This window comes from Schistocerca serialis, chromosome 1 (genome assembly GCF_023864345.2).
Source record: "Schistocerca serialis cubense isolate TAMUIC-IGC-003099 chromosome 1, iqSchSeri2.2, whole genome shotgun sequence".
NCBI lineage: Eukaryota > Metazoa > Arthropoda > Insecta > Orthoptera > Acrididae > Schistocerca > Schistocerca serialis.
In genome coordinates this window covers 510825937-510849162 of record NC_064638.1, presented here as the reverse complement: position 1 = coordinate 510849162, position 23226 = coordinate 510825937, and the positions used below count along the sequence as shown (strand labels likewise).

The 23226-nt window shown below is 37.7% G+C and overlaps 1 long non-coding RNA gene across 1 annotated transcript in view; it reads right to left on the bottom strand.

The window, feature by feature from the left end:
- Window positions 1-2932, bottom strand: part of LOC126474209 (uncharacterized) — a 31659-nt gene extending 28727 nt beyond the window's left edge. The window contains exon 1 of the long non-coding RNA XR_007586583.1: window positions 2788-2932. This is a non-coding gene — a long non-coding RNA (uncharacterized LOC126474209). The remainder of the gene's footprint in view (window positions 1-2787) is intronic.
- Window positions 2933-23226: the final 20294 nt, after the last annotated feature.

Here is a 23226-nt window from a genome sequence, read left to right as displayed (position 1 = left end):
CCTTCTATCACCCACCAGACTCATCTCCTGATGTAACCGAGAACTTCAGAGGAAACCTCAGTTCACTTGTACATAAGTTCCCCAATCATACTGTAATCATTGCTGGAGACTTTAATCATTCAACAATAAATTGCGAAAATTGCAGTTTTGTTATTGGTGGGCATAAGACATCCTGTGAAACTTTACTACATGCCTTGTCTGAAAACTACCTAGAATAAATAGTTAGGAATCTAGCTCATGACGGAAATATATTGGATCTAATGGCAACAAATACACCAGCTGTCTTTGAGGATGTCCACATCGAAACGGGTATCAGTGACCATGATGCAGTTGTGCCAACAATGATTACCAAAGTACAAAGGACAACTAAAACAAGCAGAAAGATGTATGTTCAGTAAACTAGATTAAAAATCTGTAGTGTCGTACCTCAGTGAGGAACTTGAAACTTTCAGTACTGGTCAGGTGTATGTAAAGTAACACCTGCTCAAGTTTAAAAGAATAGTTGACCACACACTGGACAGATACATGCCCAGTAGAACATTTCATAATGGGAGGGATCCTCCATGGTATACAGACACTGTAAAGAAACTTCTAAATAAACAGAGGCTACTGCATAATAGTCGTAAAATAAAGCATAGGTCTATAGATAGATGCTGAATTACGCATTTGGCTGTCATGAGAGAAAGGCATAGACCTAATACCTTCAATGTCTACCATAGCAGAATATTGTCAAATGACATTTTAAAAAATAAAAAAAATGGTTGTATGTAAAGGTTGTTAGTGGCACAAAGTTAGTGCCCAGTCCCTAGTCAATGAGACAGGAACTGAAATTGAGGGTAGCAAATTAAAAATTGAAATGCTTAACTCCATTTCCAAATGCTCCTTTACAAAGGAAAAACCAATGAGAATTGCACCAGTTTAATCCTCTTAGCACTGTAAAGATGAATGGAATGAGTATTAGTGTCAGTGCTGTTGTGAAACAGCTGAAACCATTAAAACTGAACAAAACTCCAGGCCCACATGGAATCCTCATCAGATTCTGTACTGAATTTGTGGCTGAGTTAGCCCCAGCTTCTAACTATAATCTATCGCAGCTCCCTCAAACAAAAAACTGTGTCCAGTTCTTGAAAGGCACAGGTCACATCTGTCTACTAGAAGGGTAGTAGAAGTGATCCACAGAACTATTCACCAGTATCTTTGACACTGATTTGTTGTAGAATCTTAGAACATATTCTGAGCTCAAACACAATGCGGTATCTTGAACAGAATGACCTTCTCAGTGCCAATTATCATGGATTTCAAAAACATCGATCACGTGAACCCAAATCACACTTTTCTCACATAACATACTGAAAGCTTTTTTTTGGATCGAGGCAATCAGGCAGATACAGTATTTCTTGACTAGCGAAAAGCATTTGACTCCAGTACCGCTTCTATACCTATTGTCAAAAATTTGGTTATATGCAGTATTAAGTGAAATTTGTGACTGGATTGAGGACTTTTTGCTAGGAAGAACACGCCATGTTATCTTAAATGGAAAGTCATCGTCAGATGCACAAGTAACTGTGAACATGTCCCAGGGAAGTGTGTTGGGACCCTTGTTCATGTTGTATGTTAATGACCTTGCAGACAATGACAATAGTAAAATCGGGGTTTTTGCAGATGATGCAGTTATCTATAATGAATACTACATGTGAGAAGCTGCATACATATTCAGTCAGATCTTGATCAGATTTCAACGTGGAGCAGAGGTGGGCAACTTGCTCTACACTTTAGAAAAAAAAAAAAAAAACCCATAGTATCGTATGACTATAATATCAATGAGTCCTGTTGGAATCGGCCAACTCGTACAAATACTTGGGTGCAGAACTTCATAGGGATATGAAATGGAATGATTACATAGGTTCATTCGTGGTTATAGTGAGTTGTAGACTTTGGTTTCTTGGTATAATGCTGGGGAAGTCCAATCAGTCTGTAAAATTGATTGCTTACGCATCACTCGTGCGACCTTTCCTAGAATGTTGCTCAAGTGTGTGGTATCCGTAGCAGGTAGGACTAAAAGGGGATACTGAACGGATACAGAGGAGGGCAGCACGAATGGTCACAGGTTTGTTTAATCTGTGGGAGAATGTCACAGAGATACTGAAGGAACTGAACTGGAAGACCCTTTTCACAGAGATACTGAAGGAACTGAACTGGAAGACTCTTGAAGACAGGCGTAAACTATACCGAGAAAGTCGATTAACAAAGTTTCAAGAACAGGCTTTAAATGATAACTAGGAATATACGACCATCTACGTACCGCTCACTTGAGGATATGATTAGAATAATTAGAGCACGCACAGACGCATTCAAACACCCATTCTTTCCGTGCTCCATACGTGAATGGAACATGAAGAAACCCCAATTACTGGTACATTAGGACGTACCCGCTGCCATGCACCTCACGGTGGTTTGCTCAGTACAGATGTTCATGTAGGTACCGGTAATTGCATTTGTCTTTAGTGATGTACAAATACAGCACAATGTAGATAAGTATAAAATTATCACGCATTTCACCAAACATTAGCACTTCTTCGGAATTTTATTTATTTCTCCGGGCATATGTTTACATTTCTCTAGATACTGGTTCACCATCGCACTGCGCTTCATTACTCTATCCGAGTTTGTCATTGATGCGTATTTTCCTTAAGCATTTGGTAGCTTTAACATTAAAAGTATATGGTAAATACTATGACGAGTTCTAATTTCTTAAAACTCGTATAGTTTTCAATATTTTACACTTACAAATACAGCTCTGTTTGCGATCCACAGATAACATTGTTCGTATGGGACTAGCACTGAACTTGAATAATACACTTGATATTGTTATGTAACATGTTAAAGCTGTTTGATAAATGCGTAACTTTTCGTTACAGTATGTAATGCAGGAAATAACTGTAGCCTTCTCGTTCCATATAATGACGAAATTTATTTCTGAAGTACTGTCATAATTAAGAGTTGGCCATATTGGATTGTCGCCAGACCACTTGTTGTATCGTCAGTGACAGCGCGTTACTTGTACGAAATAAACCGTGAGGCGGGGCACCAAGTATTGTTCTATATCTTCACCATGAACGGGTAATTAGCACGGCTTTCCTCAAGCAGTAGGAATTTGGACGACGAAAAGGCTTTCAACAGCGCTCGGGAATTTTTTTTCTCGATTACATAGTTTTTAAAATTTCAGTAAATCCCTCCTGACAATATGTTACCAGAGGTTCTCACAAGAAGTCGAGAGGCAAAAGATTCTTCTTCGCAAAAGCAATTTGTGATATTGTTGAAACAGAGAAAGTCGACTTAGGCATGCATGATTTCATGTATCAGCTGTCGTAGTTAAGGTTATGTTTCAACTGGGAAAATTGACGAGGTTTAAGGTGTACTGTCATTTTAAGTTTTGCCGTGATGTTTTGTCTGCATAATTTTACGGTTTTCGTGTAATGACGTAACGTTGTGCTTAACAAGACTACTGCTAAAGTGCGTGTCAACCATGACATTCAAAAGACGTTGTTTACGATCGTCCAGCAGTGTAAACTTTTTATTTAGTTTTATTAACATATATGTTACTTGCTTTTGACAGCAGCTAACATTCCGAAATTAACGTGCCAAGTGAGGAGAAGAAAATATTTATTCGGTATCTACTACACAAAAATGTTTTCATCTAGGTGAAGTGTCATTTTACATTCAGAATTTTCTGATTAACGTGTGTAGCATATTTTGCGGGAGTAGGACTTGTTGACGTGGAGTACTATTTGTAAACTTTTGCCATTGGCCATTGAATAATACGTGGTGCTTGTAAGTGTTTGGTGCCTCTCAACAACCGAGGGAGAATAAAAGTTACATTGGGGTGATGAAAGGAATGGGTTAATATTGGCATCGGGTCATGATTTTGAGTGTGATCAGTGCTGACATGTTTTAAAGTCATTAAAATGTGTTTATTCAGTGCATACTGAGGGAGAGCACAGGAATGTGGCGACTGTTCTTTCACAATTCCTTTTTTTTTCTTGCAGGTAAGTCAATCCACAAATTAGTGTGACAGAAGGCGAAATCTGTTGCTGTGGTGCTTTTGTGTGGGCCACTGAGGTATGTGTGAAGAATATATATATATATATGCAGCTTTCTTCTGCTGTGGTGTATCATATAATGCCATTAATAATGAAATTATCTTTTTCATGTGTAACGATGAGCTTGGAAGGTTAATATGGATGTTTAGGTGCATGTATTTGCTGTTTTAACAAGTGAAGTGCACATATTGCTTTCTTTAGTAATTTTACTGTTAATAGTGTTTGTAATATAGTTGTATGGTATGAATGAGAGGGCTGTACATGAAGTTCATTAATTCGATTTCATTAAAGTAAATTGGTGCTCTGTATATCAAACATTTGTCTATCTGCTATTAGCTGCTGTAAGGAATTTCTTATTTGGGAGTAGTGTTTAGGAGCTACAGGGTTTTTATGGAAAAATTTTGAATGGGATTTTTTTCCCATATAGTGTCACAAAATAGAGACTGAGTTATTTATCATTCTAAATCTTTTAAGTGAAATAAGTTAACTTCATGTACTGGTCTCAGCAACTGGTGTAGAGAGCATGTTCTGTGCACATGCTTTGCAAGTTCCAAATGCATGTTGTTTCTCTTCTGTGTACATTACATAGCTTCTAAGACTGTGATTCTATTGTATAGGTGATCCAAAGAATCAGAATTCCAGCAAATAGGGGAAATTGTATTGAACCTTCCATGTCAATTTCAAAGAATATAGTTTGATAATGGCTTATTGTTTGAATAAATACATGATTACATTTACGGTTTTCTGAATATTCTGGCACTTAAAATTAGTTAAAGACAGTTTTCATGATTTATTCTCCAGTACAAACTATTGAGCAGATGTAAGGTCTTCTCACTTTCTGCTTACGTGCACAAATGAAAAACTTGACATTGTCATTGGTTTGCTAAGTGGTACAGGTGTTGGATTATTTGCTCCTGTTAGATGTCTATAAAGCCATAGTTTATTGATTGTTCAAATATTCCCATCACTTGGAAGAAATGGAAATTAAATCAGCTCTATACTGCCAAGGCAGCTGTAAATGGGCATACAAAACACACAAACAAATAATCAGTGTGATGTGGCATTGAAATTGTTGTTAAATCTGTTGTCACCATCCTGTTATACTTTCCATTGTGTACAGTAACAAAATTTGGTTTCTGTTAATCATGATCATGCGTAGGATCTTCCATTGCTTAACCTGGTATCGTTTCTGTTAGCTTTGTACAATTTTTGGGGGGTCCATTTCTTTGTCTTTAAAAACTTCATGCTTTTATATGATTTGATAGTAGAATAATTTGTTTGTGGAGATGCAAATATTGGTGTAGGGGGAAAATCTATTTCAGTTTGCTCATTACAAACGTGAACAACTTCCAGGGACCTATTTGTGGTGGGATTTGCAATCATTAGTGCATCTAAGCTGTAACTAAATAATTTATTGCTATATCTGCTTGCATTTGGGTTTTGTTGATGTCATCTGCTGAATATCTTTCCAGAAAGCAGGTATCTGTGTGGTAGTTGTCATCATTTCTAAAGACCAAATTTTTCAGAGGGGAGTGTTTATTCATGACCTCATGTAGAAGATGTTAATTTAGGGTGTATGGTGATGACTCAGTTGTGTGAAAACATCAATGGCCTATAAGGTAGATCTGTTTACTATAGCAGATTACTGAAGTGCATTCACTGCAAAGCACAACTTCCACTGTTTCTACACTCTGTTGATGTAGGTCATGTGTGCACATAGTTAATTTTAGTGAGTGACATACTAGTATGAAAGTTAATAAAAATGTTTTCATGATGGAAACTTTCTAATGAGTTAAGTTCTATGTTGGTAACATTTGAGCTAGATGCTACTTACTAGTGTCAGTAGTAATCTCAGTGACTAGAATTGTGTTCATTGGATTGGTGGATATCATTTTTTTGTATTTCTGATGTTTCTTTTACTGCAGTTGGTTTTTTGGTAGATATTTGCTCTTTCAATCTCTAAGAATAATTCTTTATTATTTGCCTATGTTATAACTCATGTTATGCATACCTTACTAATTATCTCACTTCACATAGATATTTATAGCTTGATAATAAATGTGATATTGTTAATGTGAGTACATGGAAACTACCTTCTGCCTGTTTAAGTTTTTATACTGTTATGCTTGAAGTTTCATGCTCACGTTTCAGTTGTGTTACTGTCTTGCTTTGATCCTTGAAGCTGATGTGGCCTTTCTTCTGTCCTATTGTCTTTGCTGTATTTATTTTAATTACTGCTAATATAATCAGTCAGTGGTTCATTTTGTAGTAAAGTGTTATGCAGGCTTGAAACTTACAGCTGAACCAACACAGTATATGCATCTTTAATTTTTTATTGTGATGTGATAGGATGGGAAGGAAATCTCGGGTGTTACTTAGTGGATCAGCTGATTTTGTATCCTGCACTGGTTTGTGTGTCCATTTCATTTAATAGTAGGTAGCTGTGCAGTTTGTTTGTTGCATTGTCTTTCCATATACATTACTATTTACATGTGACTTATTCTTCCTCTTCTTCTTCTTCTTCTTCTTCTTCTTCTTCGGAGTCTTCTGTTTAACTTTTCTTTTTCTGACTTAACAGCCGTCTCTTTCACTCTTTATTCGTTGGTCTTCTTATACTGTCCTTTCATGTTTTAGATAAGTCATGTTAACATGGTTATAATTCTTCTATAATATTATGTAAAAGAGAGAATTTTTAGTGATCAGTGTTTTTCTCTGAACTTTCCGTTTGCAAGATTCCAATAGGTCCATTGCTCAAGTGGAAAAGAGTGGAAAAGCTGTTGAATGGTGACACCAAGTAGAATGGTATGGTGCAGCCCATGCCGCTAATCGTGAAAACGAGAATCATCATTGCTCATCCTGTCAAGACGTCTACTTGCACTTTGCTAAAGAAAGAACAAGATATGTTTTACATGTCACTGACAAGAGATCTTAACACTTATTTATAAGTTTTAGTAAGAAATATGAGGTGTGATCATAACATATCATGGTTCATGATAAATTTTGATACTTGAAGTTGTTCCAGGTAGTGGCATTGTGTTAATAACTAATGTACTGAGGTAGTGAAAATGTTTGTTAGATAATAGCTGCTTCAATGTTGCTGATTGATGAAGCAGTCTCATTTTAAAAAACTGCATTGTGTAATTGTTACATGTTGTTTATGAGGATGGTTGTTGTAGATCTCTTGGGAATTGCTGAGAAAATGTAGGGTTAATGAATTTATGCACATATTATTTGGGCACGAGTGATGATCATCTTTTGAGAGTCTTAATGCTTTTAGTATCAATCATTTCAATTCAAGGCACAGGTGATAAAACAAATTGATGGGTAGATTCTTGAAGATAAACTGACAGAACATAAATAATGCTGTTGAAATAGAAAATCACTTTGTGCAGTTGTTCAGAATCGGTATAAATAATGCTGTTGAAATAGAAAATCACTTTGTGCAGTTGTTCAGAATCGGTATTTTGCACTTTGTTTAAAGGTCTGGCAACAGTTACTGCTATTATCTGTAGGCAAGTTCTGCAACTTGATTTCAGCTGTTGTATTTATTTCAACCATGTGGTAACAATACACACAGCCAACGTTTTATCACTTATGTTTTGAAGAGTTATTGTTGGTTAATGCACAGTCCTACTTGGAGATTGCCATGAAAATAGCACAAGGCTTGGCTGATTGTGAATGGCCTGTCTTCCTGGTAGCATTCCCATGAGCCTTATGAAAGGTAGCATTAAAGTATGCCACAAGATTTTGTAGAATTTTCACTTCTCCTGTGCAAGATGACTTTGAATGTAGATGATCATACTTGCATTGATAAATGTTATGACTTGTTCTGAAACTGAAAAGATTCATAAATTAAAAGAAATGTGCCAACACAGCTGTTGACTGTGCCTGTGAGCAACATGAGGACCCTCTGTCAATACTGCAGGAACTTCTAAGTACTTCTTTATAAGCTCTTTTGCAGGGGAATATTATGCAGCCTTGATACTGTTTGGTCACACCTTGTTGGACAGATCTTTATGTAAGTGTACGTTGGAAACAAATTTCCTCTATGAAAATAACTTGTATAAAAATCTGTATGAATGTTGCACTGTTCTTGAACATTTTTTTAATTTGGGAACAGTAGGATAAAGGTTTGCAAGTATTTTGATAGTATGAAGTCCTTAGGTTGTATAAGCATGCAAATTTAATGGAAAACTAGCTACCAGAAATGTTTCTCAGTTTACATTGTAAATAATTTGGAATAGTGAAATGAACGTGCATTTGAGTCGATGGTCATGTAAAATCTTGGCATAATAAATTTGATAAAGGAAGTGATAAGAATATCTTGTAAGCCAATGGCATAAAAACAGTAATTTGCGTGACTTCCCCTACCAGGTGTTTGTCATCCTGGTTTCGTATAACATAGTGCCGAGCTTTGAACTGTTAGTGTTGGTAGCAGTTGTATGCATGTTATTGAAGTCAAATTCCTAATATACATTAAGCATGTTAAATACATTCACTGCCACATGCTGTATTACAAAGTATAAGGAATACCTGATAAATGAGCTTGTAGTGCTTTATTTTTTAGCATTTTGATACTTTACTTTTGCAGTTATTTTTAATACATGTATTTATGCTGTTACATTGCTGATTTGGTGCTATCAGTGAACAATATTTAGCTGTTTTTTGATTACAAGATAATGTGTTAGAAGCAGAACTCAAATAATTGTATAGTGTTTTACTGTACAATATTCACACAATAAATATATTAATTTTGTATGTATTAATATTGTAACATCATTGCTTTTATAAGTTCAGTATTGGTTACTAGCTTATAACATGATAATAAAATTTTTTGAGTTGTCATTGCTTTGCAACTCTACTCATTACACAATTTTGACTGTAAATAATTATTGATTTGACCCATCCAGAAACATGGTAGCCCAATTTGGCATTTTATGATCATATTAACCAAGTAATTGTTCATAGTGAGAGGTGAAGTACTGTTTCATTCTTCCTTGTAGTTTTTACACATAAAGTGAATCCAAAAACTCAGTGATTGTTGTGGTGACATATTGGAATTATGTCAAGTTGATTAGCTAAGAGAAAGATTGTCATTTCTTGTGTATGGAAGAAGTTTTTATTCGTTTCTCTTAAATGCCACAAAGTAAAATTGACAGGTCTGCTTTACTTCAGTCAGCAAAAAATTGTTGGTGGGTGGTGGTGGTGGTGGTGGTGGTGGTGGTGGTGGTGGTGGTGGTGGCGGCGGCGGCGAGGTGATAATGAACATCGTAATAATGGTTTGAGCAATCCCCTTCATTCTGCCTGCCTTTTGTGGAATTTCACATTCAGCAGGGTTTTGATGTGTTATGGTATGCAAGTCTATTTTATTTTGGTGGTGAGTTGCTGTGATGTAAACCAGGTGGCCTTCACAAAGTGCCATTAACAGTACTCATCATATACACAAATTACAGTGGGAGCTTCTTGATTTAAACAATTATTCATGATGGTGTTATTAGTCTGATAAAGAGACAGTTAATACAGAGACAAGTAAACATTTCACTAACATAGCTGTTTCAGAAACATTGGCACTCTTAGTTCAAAAGTAATTGGGATGAATTGCCTTATTTGCCTGTGTCATCAGTGCAATTCACATTTTATGAAGTGCTGTGCACTGGATTTGTAACATCTGCAAAATTTTCCTTAAAAAAAAAAAAAAACCCACGGTATAAATAAATGGAGACAAGCTTTTCATCATTAACATTTCCATAACAAGGTATGATAATGGCAAGTTAGATTAAGAAGATTGATAGGCTTGCGATAACTACTAGAAAATGGGTCGTTTTTCATTTCATGACCTGCGATTATTCTTGGAGTTGACAGTGTGGGCTTAAAAATAACTGTAGTATATCCTCTTTACTACTACTACTACTACTACTACTGCACAAATACCTGTATGCTGTGCTGTCCAGGTACCTTACCCAGGCGCATTCACATGTACTGTGTACGGAACAATGGGTTGTGTGCCTCCATACGTCCCCTAAATTGATCATTGTTTTTTTTTCCATACTATATATTTTTAGGGCAGAGAAATAATTTCCCAGAACCGTCCTTTTAAACATACAATTAATTGTACTTATTTGAGAGCTATCTGGAAAGTAAATTCAATTTCATACATCATAGAAAGTAGTAGGGGAAACAGAATGGTCGCTTCACTACCTCCCACAGTAGATCACTTTCCTTAGAGCTGCAGTAGTGAGAAAACCAAATTGCTTCTGATTAATTATTCAAAATGGTCATCACAACTGAAAATTCCATCAAATGTAAAATTCGTTCTGTAGTAGCTTTTATAGGGGTCAGAAATAACAAAGCTGTGACATTAATTGTGTATTATGTTCTGTATATGGACCTTATGTAATTAGTGAAGGTGTTGCACATTCATATGAATATTCATGCTAAAGGTATTGAACAACTATAGTCAGTAACAAAATGGAGCAAAAATAGCAGAAAAATCAGTGAAAAGGTGCATTTAATGACCTCTCAGTTGTTTTACAATTTTCCAGATATTTTTGGGAGTAATTTGTGGTCAGTGGATTCCAGGACTCATTTCTGAGGACCACAACAGATGACTGCTTCTCTGGATTTAACTGTTAAAATGTGAAATGAAAAGGCCTACTGAACAGAATCATGACTGGTTACTTGTTATAAAGTTCCCATGCTCACATAGAGACAAAACAGTGGGCAATAGATTAAAGGGCATTAAAGGAACATCTGCCACAGCCCAAATGTGGTTCAAAGTGATTTCCACCTCTTCAGGCACAAAAAAAGTGGCATGGCTCTAAACACTGTTATTCCAACAAATAACGTAAAGATAATGGCACTAGCTGGCTGAAATCTCAAGTGGCAGAATTTCAAGTGGAGAGAATTTGGGACATCATTAAGACATAAAATGAATTCTTAAATTTCAGTGGTGATTATGGTGGTGGTGGTTGTTGGGATGTTTAAAGGGTGTGGTGATTATGCAGAGGGGTAATACAGAGGTGAAATATTAAGATTCTTGTAATAAATTCACTGTAGCTACTACAGCATTTTATTTATTGGTTAATGGTAGTTACTCTCCGGATACTGCGTCCAGGAAATCATCTGCCTATTACACTGTGATAAACCTGAAAAATTCAAGCCCTACAGTTAGTTATGTGTGAAGGGTTACAAGTGGTCATTCATACATATATTGCTTCAGTATTTATTCTGAAGTTTCTTTACTGAGCTCTAATGATTTATGATGCAATAGCGAAAGAACATAGTTTTTTCATGTATGTTGACTCATTACTTTCATTTTGATACTGTCAGTGCACTTTTTATAAGCCTGCATGTTTTTGTCAACAGTAAGTGACCATACTTTCGGAATCGGCAGTCTCATTGTTCAATAAATGTGAAAGTGATTGAAGTTATGTAATACATATTTAATGTGTATCCAATCAATCCTGTAAGATTATTCTGGGTATGAGCTGCAGGGGCTCTATTTCATAGTATTTGGAGTGTAGGGGAGACGTTCAGGTTATTTGCAGCTTGGTGTTGAGCTGCAGGGTGTAATTAGGTGGCTTGGGCAGTGAGAACTTGACACATAGAGGAAAGAAGTCTCAACTTTGCTCACAGTTTCAAACCATCTCAAAGTTCAAATAGACTGATCACCCACAACATTATGACTACCGTAAAGATTTAAACATGGCTGCTCAGTTCAGTGACTGTTTACAAATAGAAGCAATTAGAGTCCTTGGTCACAAAATTTAAGTCTTTTGACCAGGTTTCAACACTTCTATGAGTGCCTTCGTTAGAAATTAAATATTCAAATTGGCCTATAACATAAGTACAAATTTACGGGATTTTTTTTTTTTTTTTATATAAATAAGTGTTAGTACTGACTAAAAGTACAAGAAAGAAACAGTACTTACATGTCATGTATAACATAAATATCAAGTGAGAAAGGCTTTAGTACAAAAATTTAAAAAGAATACTTGGAAGGCAAGCCACTATGGGCTGCTCATACCTGTAAAGCCACAGGTAGCAACAACTGAACATTACACCAAGAGTGCCATCTAGTAGCCGTCAATATAAGAAGACTACTTAACATTTAAAATATACACGGCTGAATATTAAGAGGAACAGTATTTAGTACATGAACTAAGAGGCAAAGTTTTATTTGACAACAGCAGACATGGTAACTTTTTATTTATGTAAAAGCTTAGAAATAGTTTGAAGACTGAAAACTGATTAACAGTACAAAAAGATGCAGCATATACAACTCACATATAAAATAAATATTAACTGAAAAAGCTTTAGTCACAATCGTGAAAAAAAAAAGTGACTAAAGCTTTTTCGCTTAGTATTTATTTTACAAGTGATGTGTAAGTACCGCTTCTTTTTGTACTGTTAATCAGTTTTCGGTCTTCAAACTGTATTTCTAAGCTTTTTTTTAAACAAAAAGTTTCCATCTCTGCTGTTGTCAAATAAAACTTCATCTATTAGATCATGTACTAAATACTGTTCATCTTAATATTCAGCTGTCTATATTTTAAATGCTAAGTAGCCTACTTATATTTACAGCTACTAGATGGCACTCTACATGTAATGTTCATCTGCCCGCACTTGCTAATGCGGGCACCTCAGTCTGTTGCTATCTGTGGCTTTATAGCTATGAGCAACCCATAGTGGCTCGCCTTCCATGAATTCTTTTTAAATTTTTGTGACTAAAGCCTTTCTCACTCGATATTTATCTTATACATGACGTGTAAGTATTGTTTCTTTCTTGTACTGTTAGTCAGTACTTACACTTCTATATAAAAAAATTTTCCCATAAATTTGTGCTTATGTTACAGGCCAATTTGAATATTTAATTTCTGATGAAGGCACTCACAGAAGTGTTGAAACCTGGCCAAAAGACTTAAATTTTGTGACCAAGGGCTGTAATTGCTTTAACTATAATTATGACTACGTATCCAATAGTGTGTTGGTGCCTCCAGAATGCAATGTATTTACAATTGTATGTGGCATGGATTCAATAAGTCTAACATTTCATATAAATTACAGGCCAGTGGTTTGTGGGTGTGGAATTAGTGCTTAGTAGTCACCCAGATGTGTTTCGTCGGGTGTTACGATGCATTTAGTTCCTGTCCCAACTCCCATGGAAGCCCAGATAAATGTTCCCTGTAGCATAGTACCACCCCCACCAGCCTGCATACAAGATGCGAAGCATGTCTCTGAGCAGCAGGCATGTAGGACACAGCCATAAATCCAGTGTAATAAGAAACTTAATTCAACTAACCAGGTGACATGTTTCCATTGATCTATGGTCTAATGTAAGTGACACACCATTTGGTCGGCTTGGGAGCACTATGTTCGACAATGTGTGCTGAATGGTGTGCTTCAAAACACTTGTTCCTGCACCAGCACTACTGTGTCATCAGATCTGCCAATCTGCCACGGATTGTCACGTATCCTGCTCAACAGACCAAACAAGCTTCCTACTGCCAATTCTGTGAAGAGGCATGGACACTGAACACCTTATCACCAGCTCATTTTTCGCTGTCTTTCAGCCACTTTCCATAGGTACTAAATGGCTATAGCGTTTGTACAGCCGACCATCTTTCCATGCGCTGGGCTGTAGCAATCTATCTTGTGTCAAAGTCGCTTATGTCAATGGATTTCCATATTTCCAACCCATATTGTTGTTAGAATGAGTCCCGAGACACCTTTTCTCTGCTTTCAGTTGTATTGTATGATGACCGGGGGCCTAGAAACGACGGAGAGGGTCCATCCCCGCCACAGCTGCAGTGGTCCACAACCCCACTACGACTACTGCAGTCCACTTCATTTCTCTGCTGCCCCACACCAAACCACTCTTTCAGGGTTATTGTGTGGTACGGCCCCCATCCCACCCCCCTCCTGACCCAGGGAACAAATTACACCAGACGAGTGTAACCCCTATGTTTGCGTGGTAGAGTAATGGTGGTGTACGCGTATGTGGAGAACTTGTTTGCGCAGCATTCGTCGAGGCGGAATGAGGGGAACCAGCCCGCTTTCCCCTAGGCAGATGGAAAACTGCCTAAAAACCATCCCCACAGACTGAAAGGGTCACCGGACCTCAACACAAGTCCGCCGGGTGGTTTTGTGCCGGGGACCAGGCGCTCCTTCCCACTCTGGAAAGCCTTTGTTAGACTGCATGCTGCTTACAGTTACTTACTATGACACTTGCCTATGCAATGCCACCAAGCTGATTCAATCTCATGATGGGCAGTCAGTGATGGTAATATTTTGGCTCATTAGTGTATGTAGTAATTGGCAGAGAATCTTCTTTCAAGTATTAGTTAGGACTGAGTGACAGTTAGATGCACACTTTGAGGATAGATGCAGTTGTATTTAGCATAATAAACGTACTGAAAAGCAGATGAAGTTGAAAGACTGCAGACATGCATTTTTGAGGAGTAACTTATAGGGAACCTTGTTGATTTGTTTTGGGAGCTTTGTGACAGAGAACTTCGAGGGACATTTATTTACCTACTAAAATACTTGTTTGAACTCATTTTTTTCAATATCCACTATCATTCTCTTAGCTGTGTGGGCAAATCAATAATTTCTGTGAATTAACTGTCTCACCACACCTCAGCAGCTATTGAGCATGAATGTGATGGAGAATAGAGAAGGTACACTAACATATTTAATCTGTTATCAGTCATTGGATAATTGTTTGCCGGTAGGCGTTCAGTGTGAAGTGAAAAGGTAGTACTGCAAGATTCTCCTCAGGTGCATATGCAAAACATTGCAGTAAGGCTTTTACTGAATTGTAATGTGTAATGCAGACATTCATTTCTGTGCACTCCATAGCAGAATGTGATTTAAACAATATTCAGTATCCCTTGGAGTCCTTGAAAAACTTTTGCTATTGAAATATGATAACTATAAAATTCAAACTTCTGTTGTAAAGGAGTGATGAAATGAAAAGTTTTAAAAACTGGATTCTTGTGGAGGGTGATAAATTTGCAGACATTGCAATCATGAGGAGTAGGGATTCAGTCAATGCATTAACTGTTACACACAGAGTGATAGATATTTCACTGCCAAGCTGGGACATTGCATCAGGAATAAGCACAGTGCAAGGCTTTGCTGTAGCTGCTGGTAACCTTCTGGCAGTCAGTGTCAAGAAGGGTCATTTGAGTGATGTGGTAACAGGAGTACTAACCAGCTGAAACAGAAATAACAGTTACTGAAAGAACCTTGAGAGGGAGGAAAGAAATGTGATGGAAGTGAAATGAAAGAGGAAATTTTAGTCATTGTGTTAAATGAGGCATGTCCTCCAAAGGGGGAAAAAATATAATTCTGCACAAATGAAATAATGAAAGGGAATGATAGTGTTATAACAAACAAGGGGTATGTAGAAAATAATGAGTATGAATGTGGCATGAACAAAATTAATCTGAACTAAATTAGAAGACTGGTTGGAGATTTGGGTCAGAACCATTGCATAATAAAATTATAAATAAAGTTAGGTGTGTCGAAGAGTACTGAAGGAATACTTTTGTATTCAATAGACTGTTTATGTGTGTGAAAATTCCAGATAGCATGTGTGCAGCGTAGCTTGGCATGTGTGTACACAAATGATGGTTTGACAGAATGGGAGACAGTAGTACTTTGGTTTCTGTTGCATGCAGACAATGTGCAATTGGAGAAGTGCTGAACTCTCAAATGCCTCTTGTGAAATGAAAGTAATAACATTACACACAGCCACATATGTCTATCTTTCAACTTCTGTCTCTATGTCTGACGTGTGTGGAGTGCTTTATGCCATACTGTGGAGCGTAGAGGTAGCAGTAACTGAAACACAGTGGCTGATCCTTCACTAGTAAGAGACGCATTTACCTGCAGGGAGTAATTGAGTCTTACATGCATAAACTGTCTTTTTTGTGTGTTATCTATTTGGTTCTTTATCTTGTTTACTCTGTTTACATCACAACTATTCTATAGTGGTTCATAATTAAGCAGTTTGGTTAACTCGTAGCTCTGTTATTTGGTATTTGGTCAGTGGTACCAATTCTGCTACTTCCACCACTTCCATTTTGTTATACTTCAGTAAAAGCCCTGACTGTTAGTAATGGATTAAAACAGTTTCTTTGCTGTAACATTTAGTTTGCCTTCCTATATCGATGACCATTTCTTCTGTACTTGTAACAAGCAGCTGTGCATCCTCATTTACAAAATAGGATTTGCTGATTGTCAGTTTTTACTACATAATTACAGATGTTCTAAGGAAAAATGGAGCACTTTGTAAAGAACATCTTGCTGTAGATGCTGACAATTAGTTGTATGAACACGTAAACTTTCTGTATAACATCAGTGGGACAGTAGGCTGAGTGCATGAAAATTGAATTGTTTTTAGAGTATGGTAGTTAAATTGTGTGTGTTTTAGAGTACTGTAGTTGGGTTACCCATGAAAGAGTGAGCAACTAAGGTTATATATGAACCTCTCTCTAAAATTTAACGAGGGTCTGAATATTTTAACCTCTTGGAAGCAGGTTGGAATGGCCTATAGCAAAATTATGTGAGAACTATTGTGTGAGTTACTTTAAACTGCTTTTTCTACATCATTTGCTCTAAACCTATAAAAGTGTATTCTCATTCCGAAAATTAGAGAATGAATATTTTGAGAAGTAACAGAACATCTGCACAGTTCTATAAATGAGATCAAATGATTAGCTAATGTATCTTTCATAAGGAGAATCTTGGTTCATCATCCTCAAAGTAATATACCTTTCATCTAGATTGGTACAGCAGGACAAATGTTGCAACTGAGGTGTTACTTAATGAGGTAAGTCAAAAGAACACAAAGATTCTAGACTTCATAAATTGGTTTGCAGATCACAAAGTTTTCCACAAAAACATCATGTCCAAAATCTTACAGCAACAGCAAAACAAAAACAGCTTTACAACTGCATTACTACTACTGGCTCACTTGAATTTAATGTTAAGTTGGTAATATCATATGATGTAGATATATTTTATAAAATATTCACAATGTAAGTATGTCAGCTAGTCATTGTGATTGTGATTGTGATGTTCTACAGTTGAATAAATGTTCATGATTCAGTCATTTCTCATATTTGAGAGCTGCACTGGTCTGAAGGCAACAACTGAACAATGAGCAATCTGGAAGGTGTTTCTTCTAATGCTAGTTCATAATTGGATTTGGCAATGGCTCAAAGGTGGTTGTTGGAAATCTATAATGTTGAAAGTCAAATTTAGAGAAGATGACACTTTACTAGAGAGCTGATTCTCATCGACTGAAGTATACTATATTGTAACACTGAACGAAATATGAAGGCAGAAAAAAAAGGTCACACTTTTGTAAAACCATAGCCTAGACTGTAGATGATGAACATGAAAGCTGTCATTAATATTAATGTAGCAGTGTAGCTTAGTGTAATACATACTGTAACAGTGAAGAAATGAATTGATCCTATCACTACACTCATTTCTGCAGCCACAAATTATCACGTGAGTGCCAGCCCACCATTACATTGCAGAGATCTTCATTAAATTTGCTTACCCTTGGAATGCTATATTTGATGACCTGATATAAAGTGGCGTTCATGTAATAAGGCAAATAATGGGGTGAGTTGAAGGAGGAAGAGACAGTGTACAACACGAGACAACATCCAATAATATTACTGTTTCATCTGCTTGTGGTTTGCACCTTTTGGTGGTGAACAGAGTTATCTACTATTTCTCATGTAAAATAATAATAATAAACTTTGCTCTTTATCTGTAGCTCATGATTGACAAGTCAACAGAAATAAAAATAATAAAGTCACATGTAATATGTTCACTTAAAGATTTCATGGAGCTGTCTCATCCAGACAAAGTGCATTGATCACAAAATGATAGAAACCTGTCAGCGAAAGAGGGTAGTAACTCCGTATACAGCTGGCTTCCTCATTTGGCTGGCAGCACTACTTGGTGAATGTCAGTGAGTGAATGCCACATACTTTCTGTCATACGTGAGATTCAGAAGTGCTGTTGTATCGGCACATAGCGTACCCAGCACTGCAAGAATTTTTCTTTTCTGGGAGGCTTATTATGTAGGAATTTTCAAGTGAGTAGCATACTAGAAATACACCACGTTTATTGCCTAGCAGACAGTGACACTGAACTAATGTGTCATAAAAATAAATAAATAATGATTTCAAAAAGCAGAGCATGTGTATGTGTGATAGAGAAAGGACAAGCTCGAGAAGATGTGATAGCTAAGTTGCAACTTTGTTTGGCACAGTCTTATACTAAACAAAGTATCTGAAACTTCGTGGTAAATTAAAACTGCATGTTGGACAGGGACTTGAACTGCGGACCTTTGCCTTCTGTGGCAAGTTGTCTAAGACTGTGCTATCTCACCACGACTCACAACCCACCCTCACAGTTTCACGTCTGGCAGTATCTGTTGGCTACCTTCCAACATTCACTGACTTTTTGCAGCTGTGAGGGCAGGTCATGAGTTGCGACTGGATAGCTCAGTAGATAGAACACTTTCCTGCGAAAGGCAAAGGTCTCCGGTTCAAGTTCTAGCCATGCATGAAGTATTAATGTGCCAGGGAGTTTCGAATCAGTAAACTTTCCGCTGCAGACTGGAATTCATTCTGGGAAGTATAAGCTATGTGTTTAAAAATTTTGTCAGCAAACTGTGAAGAGTGTATGAACTCTCAAAAAAACACTTGATTCAGTACTAAATCTATGCTTATTATTGAAAGCATACTCGAATGGGGTATTGAGCGACATTTGTAAGAACGTTGAGGATTTCTTGGTGAGGTAGACGCAGAATGCCATCCTTGATGGAGAGACGTCAACAGATGTAGAAGTAAGGTATACCCCAGGCAGGCACAGATCCTGTGTCCAATTCATGGGAATCTTATTTTGTTATTAGTTCCTTCCCCCACCACGGGCGTTAAATGCAGTCATGAGGGCGCTGGAGCAAGTATGAAAAATAGGACACCCTACACCTCCTACGTGTCTACCGCATCTTCACCCCATTAACAACTCAACAAAACGTCGTCCACACATTGTCTTTCATAAACAACCCCTACCCCCTTTTTCCCTCACCCACATACACGCTAAATTACACCACTATCTCGGTCACTCTCCTCCCACTTACGTCAAAGTGTGATATAAATGAGAAAAACTTAAAAAAGGCCACTCTGTTTTAAGTATTTTGATCAAGTGCAATATGATCTTAAAAGATTTACCTCCATCTACACATGAAAGAGTTGTTCTTTTCTGCCTCACTGCACATAATAAATAATGCACACTACCAAAGATAACTGTTAACAAAGTACGACACCAAACCGTTTCTTAACGGGGTAGCTCTCTTCGATCCCATGAAAAATAGGTGATTTTCATGATGTCTTTTTCAAGTAAAATAAAAAGTAACGCCAAATCTAATGAAATAGTTTTATTTCTTACACATTTGTCTTTAGGAAATAATTTTCGTCCCCACATCGGACACTCCCCGTAATCGCTGCACCAGGTGGGAGGATCCCTTGCAGCCGAAACGTCGGCGGGAATTCCCAAAGCCCCCCGATTGGACCTATTACCTATATTGGTTATTTTCACAATATTTTGTGACAGCATACAAAGTATCAAAATAGTTATGTACACTGATAGAGAACTTAATTTAGAATGTCAGCATCCAATTTTGATCAAAATCGTGTATACCGTTCGTAAGTCATGTTTCCCGCCAATATGGAAAATACGTTTTCCAGACATACGCATTTGAAGTTTTGGGCTACATTTTTTGTAGTTAAACAGACCTCTAGACAGCGATCTTTGGACCACACTGGAATCTCAGACTCAAAATGAGGCCCTTCTCCATCTTCGTGGCCATGGTGGTCCTGTGGACCTCTTTTTCCTGCTTCTGTCACTCGCTGCTCCGGTCGCTCGATACGCTTTGCGTCCACTTTTGTGGAGAAGTTGGAATAGGCTGGAACGATCTCGAGTTCTAGTACGCTCATAAGTTCCATATCTGCTGGGTCGTCGTTGAAATTACGCTGGCCGCTTTGTCGACTATGTTTTTCCCGCTGTGAATGGTTTTCAAAGGCACGGGATTATCACTACAATAACGTAGATATCCAAGAGAACATTTTAAGTCAAAACAAAAATATCGATTTTTTTTTAAATTTTCGAAGAGGACTCTCCCATCTACAAGTCCTGGAAGTTTGTAACGGGTATCTGCGAACATCCTGTACACTCAGGTAACTGATTTTCGTATTCTAATGCAGAATGAGCTTTGGCATTGGTGAAGGAGGTAAACGATATGCATGTCTTACCTCAGTATGATGTTTCGTTATTTTAACTTAGGAAAAGACTTCTCTTGACTGGTCGTAAGTGTAAAATCCATCCACAGGCCCTTTCGGTCTGATCGGTACCGACCGACCGCCGTGTCATCCTCTACCAGTGGGGCCATTGAATAATGGGGTACGGTGTGGCAGGGGGGGAGGGGGGGCTCAGCACACCGGTATCCCAGTCGTTGGTAGTTTTTGTGATCTGTCTTGACTGATCAAATTTACTAAATTTTCCACTGTCCTTTCTCCGATTTCCATTTTCCCTCGTTTTTTTTTTCCCTTTTGAATTCCAGAGGCACCTTATCCTCGTAGGCATTGCCCCATTAGTCCCTGCCATTATTGATAGATACTTTCCTTAACCGAGCAGTGATTATTTTCCGCAAACTCTCTCAGAGTAAACAAACACATCGCGACGTTCTCAACAATAGAGGGCCCTCTGAAGCGGCCCGCGCCGTTGCTTAGCATCAGTTGAAGATGGGGCAACTGGCGAGCAACGTGAATGTTTCTGTCCCTATTGAGCAAAATCTTAAGAAAACCGTGAAACGCCGTAAGAACACGCAGCAAAGATAGCAGTCAGCAGGTAAGTCATCAAGAAACACCTGAGTTCTGTCAGTCGGTGACATCCAAAACGCAGGCGTCAAAACAACTGCACCTTTCTACGGACGATCAACATAACATTCTCACAGACATATGCATTTAATAAATGTGGAGATCTTTGACTCTGCAGTTAAATTCGGGGTAATTTGATGTTACAAATCTATCATCCAGACTGATCCCCAGTGTTTATCTGAGGCAGTTTGTGTTGGAAGAGCATGAAATTTATAAATTGTACTTATAGGAAGATAGGAATACTATAGATTATACATTCTCCAACGAAGTTTCCGTGTTAAGTGATGCCTGTGTTTGCTCGTATATACATTGTTCAGCAAGTCGAGTGTATCGCCGTGGTGTTTTGAAAAACTCGTTTTCCATGTACGTATTATAAGGCAATACATTTTATAATATTTTCTGAATATTATAGACGAATTTCAAAAATTAGTCAATATTTGTTTCAGAAAAGTAATTAATTTTTTAAGTAAAAGATGTGTAGTAAATGGATGAAATGGGATTTGAAACTGTCGTTTCCGCTTACATGTAATTGAATAAGGTGGTTCAGCCTTCGTCTTGGTGCCACTTCATCTTGTATCTTCAGTTTCTGTATAGTGAGCCCATATTTTCTTGGCTTTTCGTCTCCCTAGCACTAAATAGGTAGAGGCAGCTTGAATTAAAGTAATATGTTGATTCTTGTTGCTATCAACTTCGACGATCAGATGATAGTGTGTGTAAGAGACCTGACACTACAGTATAGTCGTCTTTGTTTAATGCTGTGTTTCATTTTGCTAACAAGTAGTCTGTAACAGATTAGCACATGAACTCTTACGCCATCACGTATCAATAGTTAAAACTTGGAGGAGACTGAAGTTACTGTTCCGATAGAACTTGGGAGACCGTTTATGAGTTCGGATTGATATTAATTTGTTTCTAGTCGCTACCATTCTCAGCTTTCATTACTGTGTGCAGACAGTATTTTCACTGAACATATCAACAAATTTAAGTAACTTCAGATTCAACTGTTTCAATACCGGTGATGTTTCTGTGATGTTTAACTAAATGTGTCACAAATGGTTTTCTTTAAAGTAGACTTATGCACTGAACACAGTATCATATGCTGACTAAAGCTGACTAAAGGATTCACATTCCTTAGGTCAGAAATATTTGCATAACCCACTTTGATTATTTTAATATAGGGAGAGGCTTCACTTGACTGATGTAGTTCACTAATTTTTACTCGGTTGTTTTTCTTTTCTCTCTTAAGGGCTCCAGGAATTCTTTTTCTCCGGGGCCACAAGGATAATGTCCCGTTTGCCACAGCCTAATTACTCCTGTCTCTCCCCCCCCACCCCCCACCCCCCACCCCACCCCTCACTCCCCAATAAAAATCCCCTCGTCTCCTCTTTTAATATGGTTGTAATAATATATTAAGCTATTAATAATATATTAAGATATTAATAATTCATTTAGGCAAATGCTTAGCACACTGCTTTAAAATAAATTCCAAGAAACTGCAGTTCAGAAAGATACATAATTTGAAAAGTATTCGTCCAAAAATTGAAATATAGATTTGTAATACTATTGATTTAAGAACTATAATAGCAACAAATTCTCAAAACTTTGAGAATGTCCTAATTATCAAGATATAAAATCGAAGTGTGTGTTCATCGCTTTCAGTATTTCACCATATTTTAGCACAGGTCTGTGGTCATGACTGGGCAAGTGTGTAAATGAGAGAAGTGCCGTTAAAGAATAGTCGCTTCCATCCACATCTGACAAAGTTAGTCATTGTAATTTTTTTCCTTGTACCCCTATACAGGCGGATCAGTCCGCCAACTTGTCTGCTGAGTGGGTCTGCCCCAATCCATTCGCCTTTGTATGGGTCGCTGGCTCGCGGTTGCTTCCATGGTCCAAGTCTGTGTGCTGGACCAGCGAACCTCCACCTGCTGGCGCCAGCCCCCCTTCAGTCAGTGCAAACAGGTAGGCCCCACTAAGCAGTCGCTGGTATTCGCACAAAATTGGGCGGGTCAGTAAACAAGCTGGCTTGCCAGTTGGGCTGTTTTCGTTCTTTCCTTTGAGGCTCCCGTTCACAGTCTGACTGGTCCACCAGTCCGTTCACCGACCTGTCTGCTGATTCACTAGCTGATGCATTTGCCTGTGTGCGGAAACTAGTGACT